Here is an 8,814-nt window from a genome sequence, read left to right on the forward strand (position 1 = left end):
ATCAGATTAGCTCTTCCTATTCCGAAGCACGCATGAAAAGAATGAAAACTTCCTTTAGGAGCACAGACTGGTGTACACGGACCGATTAGGTATCTGATGGTCCATGTTTCTGTCACAATTTATCTCGTTTTATCTGAACGAATGAATGCAGTGAATTTGAGCTCTTTGACTGAAACAAAAGCAAAGAATGCATAAAAAGGAAAATCTTCAGATCTGTGTTTGTCACACAGATTTTCTGTGGTACATGCAGTACCGTCAATTCAAACGTTGCACAGTCTTCAGTATATTACAGGGTGTTTATGTCTGCATGGGCATGTGTCTTTGAGTGTATGTGTACACACACAGAAGCAGTCATCAAACATTGGCCTTGTGGGCAACCACACACACACACACTGCTCTATTCTTTCCTATGTGTGTCTGTGTGTTCACGTGCATGTGTGTGTGTGTGTGTGTGTGTGCATGAGCCTCCTTCCCATTCACAGGCCCTTTTGTGTGGTTGTCTGTCAGCGGTGTTGTCTGCAGGCAGGCCCCCATTGTGTTGAACCACTGCTCCTTATTGACACAGGGCCCCTGGCGCTTCGTGTTCCCATGGCCCCCCAGCCACGGCGGACGGAAGGCTGAAACCGGAGCCCCGGACCTGGGGTGAGTTTGTTTGCACTCCCCTCTCTCTCCCCTGGTGCTCCTGGAGCTCTCGTCCATGGGGACGGGGCTAAACGGATGGCGGCATAGTGCAAGTGTGTGTGTTGGTTGTTGTAAGGGGACGTTGTGGCGGCGGTGGCGGGGGCGGTGGGGGGGGGTCTGTGTGGTGGGTTGGACATTAAAACATCTAAGGTGGAGAGACAGGTAATAATGTGGTCACAGCTGCACCTGTCAACAGGGTAACCCCTGTGGAAAATAAGTTTCTGTGTGTGTGTGTGTGTGTGTGTGTGTGTGTGTGTGTCTGTGTGTGTATGTCTGTGGGTGGTTTCCACCTTCACATCATAATGGCCCTTTATGGTTCTGTGTAATGGCTCGATGCTTCACAGCGAGGCCCCTCAGAGGTCGAAAGGAGAGCAAACATTAACGGAGAAGATTATTCTCTGATGTCTATTATCACCCCGCACCGGCGTTGAGACAAATGAAGCTTGCATGCGCAAAGTGTTCTCTGCAGGATAACTTTATGCGGCACTGCTCATGGCCTGCATTTACACAGCAGCTTTAACACTCACTTTGATGTGACAGAGCTACAGTTTTATACAGTTGAACTGTTTTGTTCCTGTCTAATCAACTCTCATTGTTCCACCATTAAAGGGGCGCTCCACTGGTTTTTTTACACAGCGGTTAGTTAGTTTGTCATGATGATCCTGTGAAAACTGTTGTATAATGTCTTCTGTGGCTCCTGAGGGAGTTTGAGGAAGTCTTGAGGCTTGAGACTTCAAATATTTTTAGACAGAAAGCCTGCATTGTAAACTGGGTTTGAAATATGAGGGCATTTAACAGGCAGGCAAGTTCTAAAGAAAGATGCTCTCTGCGTTTGTGTTGCATTATTTTAGGATCCAGTGCTTTTCGAGGGACTAAAAGTCAGGATAACTCAGCATCTGCTGCTTGATTTTGTCTATTGTTTTTTTTAATTCATCTCTCGTAAGACCACTAAATCACCTGTTGAACGTCACAAAAAAACATGAAGCATGAGTTTTTCAGCTGTTTCATATTTCATATTTCTTCTGTAAACATGAAGTGGAATAATAATAATAATACTAAAGACTGTTTTTTAAAAGTAAGAAATAAAAGTTAAGAGGATGAAGAGTTTATGCGATCCTGCACAGCTGATGTAGCTTCTCCCATAGGACAATAATCGTTAATAATAGTTATTCTCATATATTTTCACCAGTTAAACAAAATAGTGAAAACCGGAAAAGAAATGTGTTGTTTGCGAAAAGTAAAAGCAGTTCACATCTCAAGTGACCTGACGCAGAAAAAGTGAAAGCCCAACCTCTCCTCTCATTGCTCTCAGTTTGTTGAAATAGAACAATATAGTCTGTTAGAAAGATCCTCTGTAAGAACTGCTATATGAAACGATTAAGAAAAAGCTACCCGGAGAGGTCCTTTACTCACTAAAACGTCAGAAGACTTTAGGAAGGAGTGACTGAGCAGGAGGGGGGTGATGGGAAACATTGGTTGATGAAATAAAAAGGGTGTATGTGGGGGTGGAAATGCTCCATCCATCCTTCCATCCGGCGGTGTGTGTACAATGGAGCTTGGGGCAGCAGAGTGTGTGTTTATGGCATTCTGGCGGGCTTTGCTGTGTGAACCTGGCATGGGCACACAAATATACACGCACACACACACACACATACACATACTTGTAAAAGGCATTACCATGTGAAAACGAAAGGGCAATTAAGATGTGGAGAGTTTACTGGCTTGTGGTGGTGGTGGCCTCTCTTCTGTCTTTTTCCTTTTCAGCCTTGCTTTATTTGGGGCCACCATCTCCAAGTCAAGGCCAACACGATCAAAACACACATATTCTCACACACACACACACACACACACATTGTGCATGGCGGTGTTTGCGCCAGTTATAAACCTGCTGCCTCCGGCTTCCGCCTCTCCGGTGTCAACGGGGGACAGAAATGTGTGTTTGTGTTTACACATCAATATCTGTGTTTATGATTATGTCCGTTAATCCAGCCGCACACAAACACACACAGTCTGTCATCTTACATGCTCTTTATTCGTGGGATCACATCGTTTTTCATTGATGTCATGTTTTTGTGTGTGTGCGTGTGTGTGTTTTTTCGTGAGGGTCCGCCTGCATCTGTTCACGACCGTGTGTTTGTTTATAAGTGGTGTGTGTGTGAGAATGTGTACACATACCGCATCATCTCAGCGTGTGTCCCAGCGCGTCTATGGTGTCAAGGAGGGACAACACGTGTGTGTGTGTGTGTGTGTGTGTCTAAAGGAAGGTGCTGGTTCCCACAGCTCAGATCTAATTCAGCTGTAACTCAATCTCCGTGTGAGTGCCGCTCCTCCAGTGCTCTCCTCTCCCTCTGGAGTGTGTGTGCATGCGTGTATATACGTATGTGTGTATGTGTGTATGTGTGTGTGGCGGGGAGACATTTCCCTTCTCAGACCCCTTAGTATCAGTTTACCGTGTCAACGCCAGGAGCTTGACGGCAGCAGCAGCCACGTTCACACACACACACACACACACACACACACACACACACACACACACACACACACACACACACAGACACACACACACACACACACACACACACACACACACAGATACCTTATACCCACCAGTCAGACTGTTGGGAGGTTATGGGACACTGGTGAAGTGTGTGTGCATGTTTGTTTGTGTGTATGTATATAAACTATATGTATCTATATATGAACTGTATATATGTGTGTGTGGTCCTCCAGTGGGAAATGACATGACGCACAACTTTCAGATTGGCCTACAAGAATATGTCATCCCTGCAGCACTCTATAGAGACAGAGCATCATACTGTGAAACCCACGGCCACCGGAGGGGAGAACAATCAGCGCCACGATATGCAACAAAGGGCTGAAACGCTAACAAAAAGCCTTTAGCTAAAACTATTTCATTTCAGCATGTCAAAGGATTATTTTAGCACTGTATGTCTAACAGGGCTGCACGCTGTTAACCAGCTAATTCTGGGGCAGAACTTCGTAATTCGTAAGTAATTAGAACTAACTGCAGTTTTACTGTCGAAAACAACTCAGCATTTTGACTTGCTTATAAAACTTCTTTTAATCGTTCATTGATGCTCAGCGAACAATAATAATCTTGTTCAAAACATCAGTATTTCTTATTGCTGCATTTTATTCGGGTATGTTGTCTCTGCTTATGATTCATTTCTTCTTCTTCTCAAATCAAAACTAGTGCGGAATTGATTATTAGCTTTGTGTTCATGGTTCTAACCCACTATTCTTCATCTATTATTTGCTGTGGATATCTGCTATTAAATTGTTTACTACAAACACACTTTTGTAACTTGCAACTTGCTATGTGACATGATATAAGTGCAATAATACAATCTACATGTAGAAAATAATCAACTTGGTTTAGGAAACACCTTTTCACTGTGAGTCATGATCATGGTCTAAATAGTGGGCAATATTGCTTATGCTCACTAATTCAAAAACTGCATTTAGTTTTCTTACAGCACAGTTTGTAGGGACAACCAGGCCTGGGTGCTATATATAGTCAACGATTTTAAGATATTATTTAGTATATGTACCATTGTGAGGCGGTACAACAACGACAACAACAGAGAGAGTGAATTGTGTAACGTTTCCTTTGGCCTGCTGTTGCTACTGAGGAAATAAAGCAAGGAGGGAGGGAGGGAGTGAAGGGGGGGGGGGGCTGCTTCAGACAGAAAACAAATCCAAACAGATGTGAGTGACTGTGTGTGTGTGTGTGAGAGAGTGCGTCTGTGTTTGTGTGCGTTAAAAGGAAACATCACAACGGCCAGGAGGGGGTGTGAGCGTCCGACATCATGCAGGAGTGTTTGTGTGAAAATAAACGTGTGTGTTTGTGTGTGCGTGCCACTGCTCATGCAAATGCTGGAGTTTTAACGTTCAAGCGTTTATACAGTCACTGGTGTGCATTCAGCACTTTGTTACTTTTGTATTCATGCAAGTGTGGGTGTGTGTTTGTGTATTGTGTGCTGACTGAATAGCATGCGGTAGACCTGGCAAGAGGAATGCTTGTCAACCCTGTGTTTGTGTGTGTGTGTGTGTGTGTGTGTGTGTGGGTGGGTGCATGTGCGTATACACGGTTTCATTTGTTACATAAGACGATGGCTCTCAATCCCAAACATAACAAAATGCGTGCTGCTGACACATTTACACACACACACGCACACACACACACACACACACACACACACACACACACACACACACACACACACACACACACACACACGCAGACTGTGACAGCTAACATTCAGACATTGCTCCGCTGGCCTTGTTTCTTTTCACTTGCATTCCCGTGTAAAGCTTGTTAGCTGCAAATATTCATTATTTAATAAAACTAAATGTCGAATGTCCTCGAATGAAAAGCTTAATTTCTCCTCATTCAGAAATACTGCTCCCTTTCGTTTGCTTTTTGAAACAATATCACATGTTTGCATGTTCAGCTGACCTGCCCTGCACTCACTAAAATACTCCCTAGTTATGCTTGCAATTAACAGACTTGTTATGAAATGAATTATTGAGATGGGTACCAATTGAACACGTTTTGGAATCGTAGAATAAAGCGTTACAGACTCAACTTAAAGCAAGACTATGTTACCTTTGTGAGAAGAAAAAAAGTCTGCTTATGAATTAGAACACACAGAGTTTGCTACTAAATAGCCTTTTTTTCTGGTCTGATATGATCAGTAGTTCAGTAGTAATGTTTGTGTTTAACTGACATTAATGTGTAAACTTGTTGACTTTATGGCTCTTTTCTCCATGTGCTCCTGTCACACTACATTTATCATGTCACAGATAAACATTGGCCACTGTTATTCAGTAAATATACATGTGTGCAAATACAAGGTGAGATGAGTCTCTGCTCTGCACAATTTCTGAGATGCATATAGGCCACAGCGTAAAACTAGTGTTGAAAGTGTGTGTGTGTGTGTGTGTGTGTGTGTGTGTGACTTTACTTGCAGTTGTATCTGGTCACAGGGGCGACGTTACTGTAGCACCCAACAATGACAAGAGCCGAGATGTCTGCTTGATTGGTTTGTAAAAGACCCACCCAAGAGACTGTTGTCCAGCCCTATTGGCTCCCAATTGTGTGTGTGTGTGTGTGTGTGTGTGTGTGTGTGCACGGCTCAGTATCCCCTGGGTCACCAAGCCCTTTATTCAGGCCAGTGTTATCCTGCATTGCACTGCTTCCTGCTGCAGTTATTCACTAAAGCAACGGCCACTGTGGAGTTGATTATTGAACAGAACAATCAAAAAAATGAAAAGCCGACAACTTGCACACACTGGGCTAAGACACACACACACACACACAGTCACACACACACACACACACACACACACACACACACACACACACACACACACACACACACACACACACAGGTAAACAATTCTGTGAAGCTGTTGCTCCTGCCTTCTTCCTCTGAGTAAGACCAAAAACATCCCAGACTCTCTTTTTGATGTAAGAACACACACACACACACACACACCCACACACACACACACACACACACACACACACACACACACACACACACACACACACACACACACACGCAGACACGCAGGAATATGTGTGAAACTGCGACTTGTAAGCAGCGCTAGCCTGTATGTAGTGTGAACGCTGTGATCCTTCACCATAGTAAAACGGAGACATGTTTGTAGGTGTGGATACTTCAATGTTAAAGACGTATTAGCATCTCAGTGTAACAAAACAACACGAAATTCGGCCATTTTTGTTAGCTTTGGAAAACACTCACCGTGGAACTTCGCGTGTTTCAGTCGGCCCGACAATCGCATTGACAGGAGGAGGATCTGTGTTGTTAAGTGTTGGGTGAAATCAAAAGCCACATGTAATTATGTTTGTTGGTTTTTTTCCCCTGGGAGCAACAGAAGAGACAGAAAACATAACAAGGTTTGAACAGAACACTGAGTCACTCGTTTATAAGTCAACTTGTTTCTCTTCTGAAGGCCCGCTGGCTCCTGTCCCAGTGTCTCCTCCATGCCAGCTGCCCACACACACACACACACACGCACACGCACACACACACGCACAAGTAAACGTTAACACACCTACACATTTGCATATGCAGACATGCACTGAGAGCAGCCAAGAAGACATGCGTGCACACACGTATGACGGCACCTCCACATGCTCAGACACAGGTACACACACAGAAACACACACACACACTAACACACACACGCACGCACATACACACACACACACACACACACACGGATGCATGTTGAAGAGCTCCTGTTTTCCCACCAGCTCGAACTTGTGGGAAAATCCTTGCTGGTCAGTAATTGATTCCGCCCTGCCAGCTCCATTAGTTTGCAGCACTCACACACACACACACACACACACACACACACACACACACACACACACACACACACACACACACACACACACACACACATACACACACAGGGTGGGATAAAGGCTGCCTAGACGAGCTCTCCCTCTATTTGTTGCCCCTTCTGCCTTTTCTTTTAACTTTGACAGAATACATTTTATTCTGAAAAACAAATAGTGACAATACTTTTCATAAAAAAAATACAAAAGACACAAACAACTACCATTGTTGTGTTCCAAACCTCAGGTGCTAGGCTCGCACAACAAAGGGTAATCTGTGTGCTACTGATTGCCAAAAATGTCAATTGAAAAGAGCTGATTAAACATTACTATTTTGAAGATAATTATGGGGCATTGTTTGCCTTTATTAGACACACAACAGCCCTGATTATTCTTTAAAAAGCATAAACAGTATGAGAGTAGAGACAGCCTGAAAAGAGTTGTATTAATCCATCTAATACCCTAGCAATACATTTGTCTCTGCCAATCAAGCCCATTTTGATTAATTGTATCATGTATCTAAAGGCAGTAATGATGAGACGATATTAATCAGTAGTTTCTTCACCATCCATGTAACTTTCTTCCACGTTTGTTTTGATCTATTACCTTGCTCTTATTCCTTTTCCTCTCCCCCCTGATCCACGTCCCCCCTCATAATCAGAGGGACAGTGTGTGTTGGTTTGCTACCATTCAACCACCTGCCACGACCCCCGAATCACACACGGGCTTTGAGCTCCACCCGATCCCCCTACAACACACACACACACACACACACCACACCAACACACACCACGGTGCACAAAGCACTGACAGAAGCACACGTCGTGTACAGGAAGTGCACACTTGCTTTTTCAGCACACAAACAGACGGACGAAGTGACAGACACAAAAACAACCACACACAACAAATGCCACTTTTTTCTTATCACCGGCCGTTTCAACCCCTCCCTTTATTATCACACAGCCGGAGGCTCGGCAGCATCCAGCCGGGCTTCCATTCAGCACTGCCTATCCCCCGATGAACAGCCATTTACCATTCAGCTCACCGTTATCAATTACCGTCATCGCCATTATTACCGCGACTGCTCCACTTCAAAGCCCTCTTCAAAGCCGACTCATCAGGGAGAGCTTTCACATGGGATACAGATTTTATTTTGATGTTTTCACGTTCAGAACAACAAAGATAACCGTTTTAACTTTGCCATTCACTTTCATTCCAAAATGAGTTATCTGCTGTTTGAAAACATGTGGCGCCCTCGTCTTATAAAGAGATTACTTACTTGAGAAGGAAGACACTCCTCTGAGTTTGAATACGAGACATCCATTATATAAAGTTTATAGTATAGTAGTGTTTAGTTCTGGGTATTAAACCAGCTGATTGTGACCATTGAGCACAGAGCATCGGATAAAATATGACGTACAAAAAGCTGGCTTTTAATGTCAAGTAGAATACAAGGTTATTTAATGTAAATCACGATTAAATGCATTTCCTTCTTCATAAAACATTTGATATTACACATTGAAACATGGCACAGTTTAGCTTACTGTAAAAGTTAAACTCGCTTCCTAATTAGCGACACTGTTTCTTAGCTTGTTATTCATGCACAGTGACATTATGAAACTGTGAGTGTGTGTGTGTGTGTGTGTGTGTGTGTGTGTGTCTGTGTCAGTGTGTAATGGGGTCCCTCCTCTGCATGTGACCGAAGTACATTTAACAGTTTAGACATGTGAACGTACACA

The sequence above is a fragment of the Anarhichas minor genome, unplaced genomic scaffold (genome assembly GCF_050575085.1).
Source record: "Anarhichas minor isolate MPS153535 unplaced genomic scaffold, ASM5057508v1 ptg000033l, whole genome shotgun sequence".
Classification (NCBI taxonomy): Eukaryota; Metazoa; Chordata; class Actinopteri; order Perciformes; family Anarhichadidae; genus Anarhichas; species Anarhichas minor.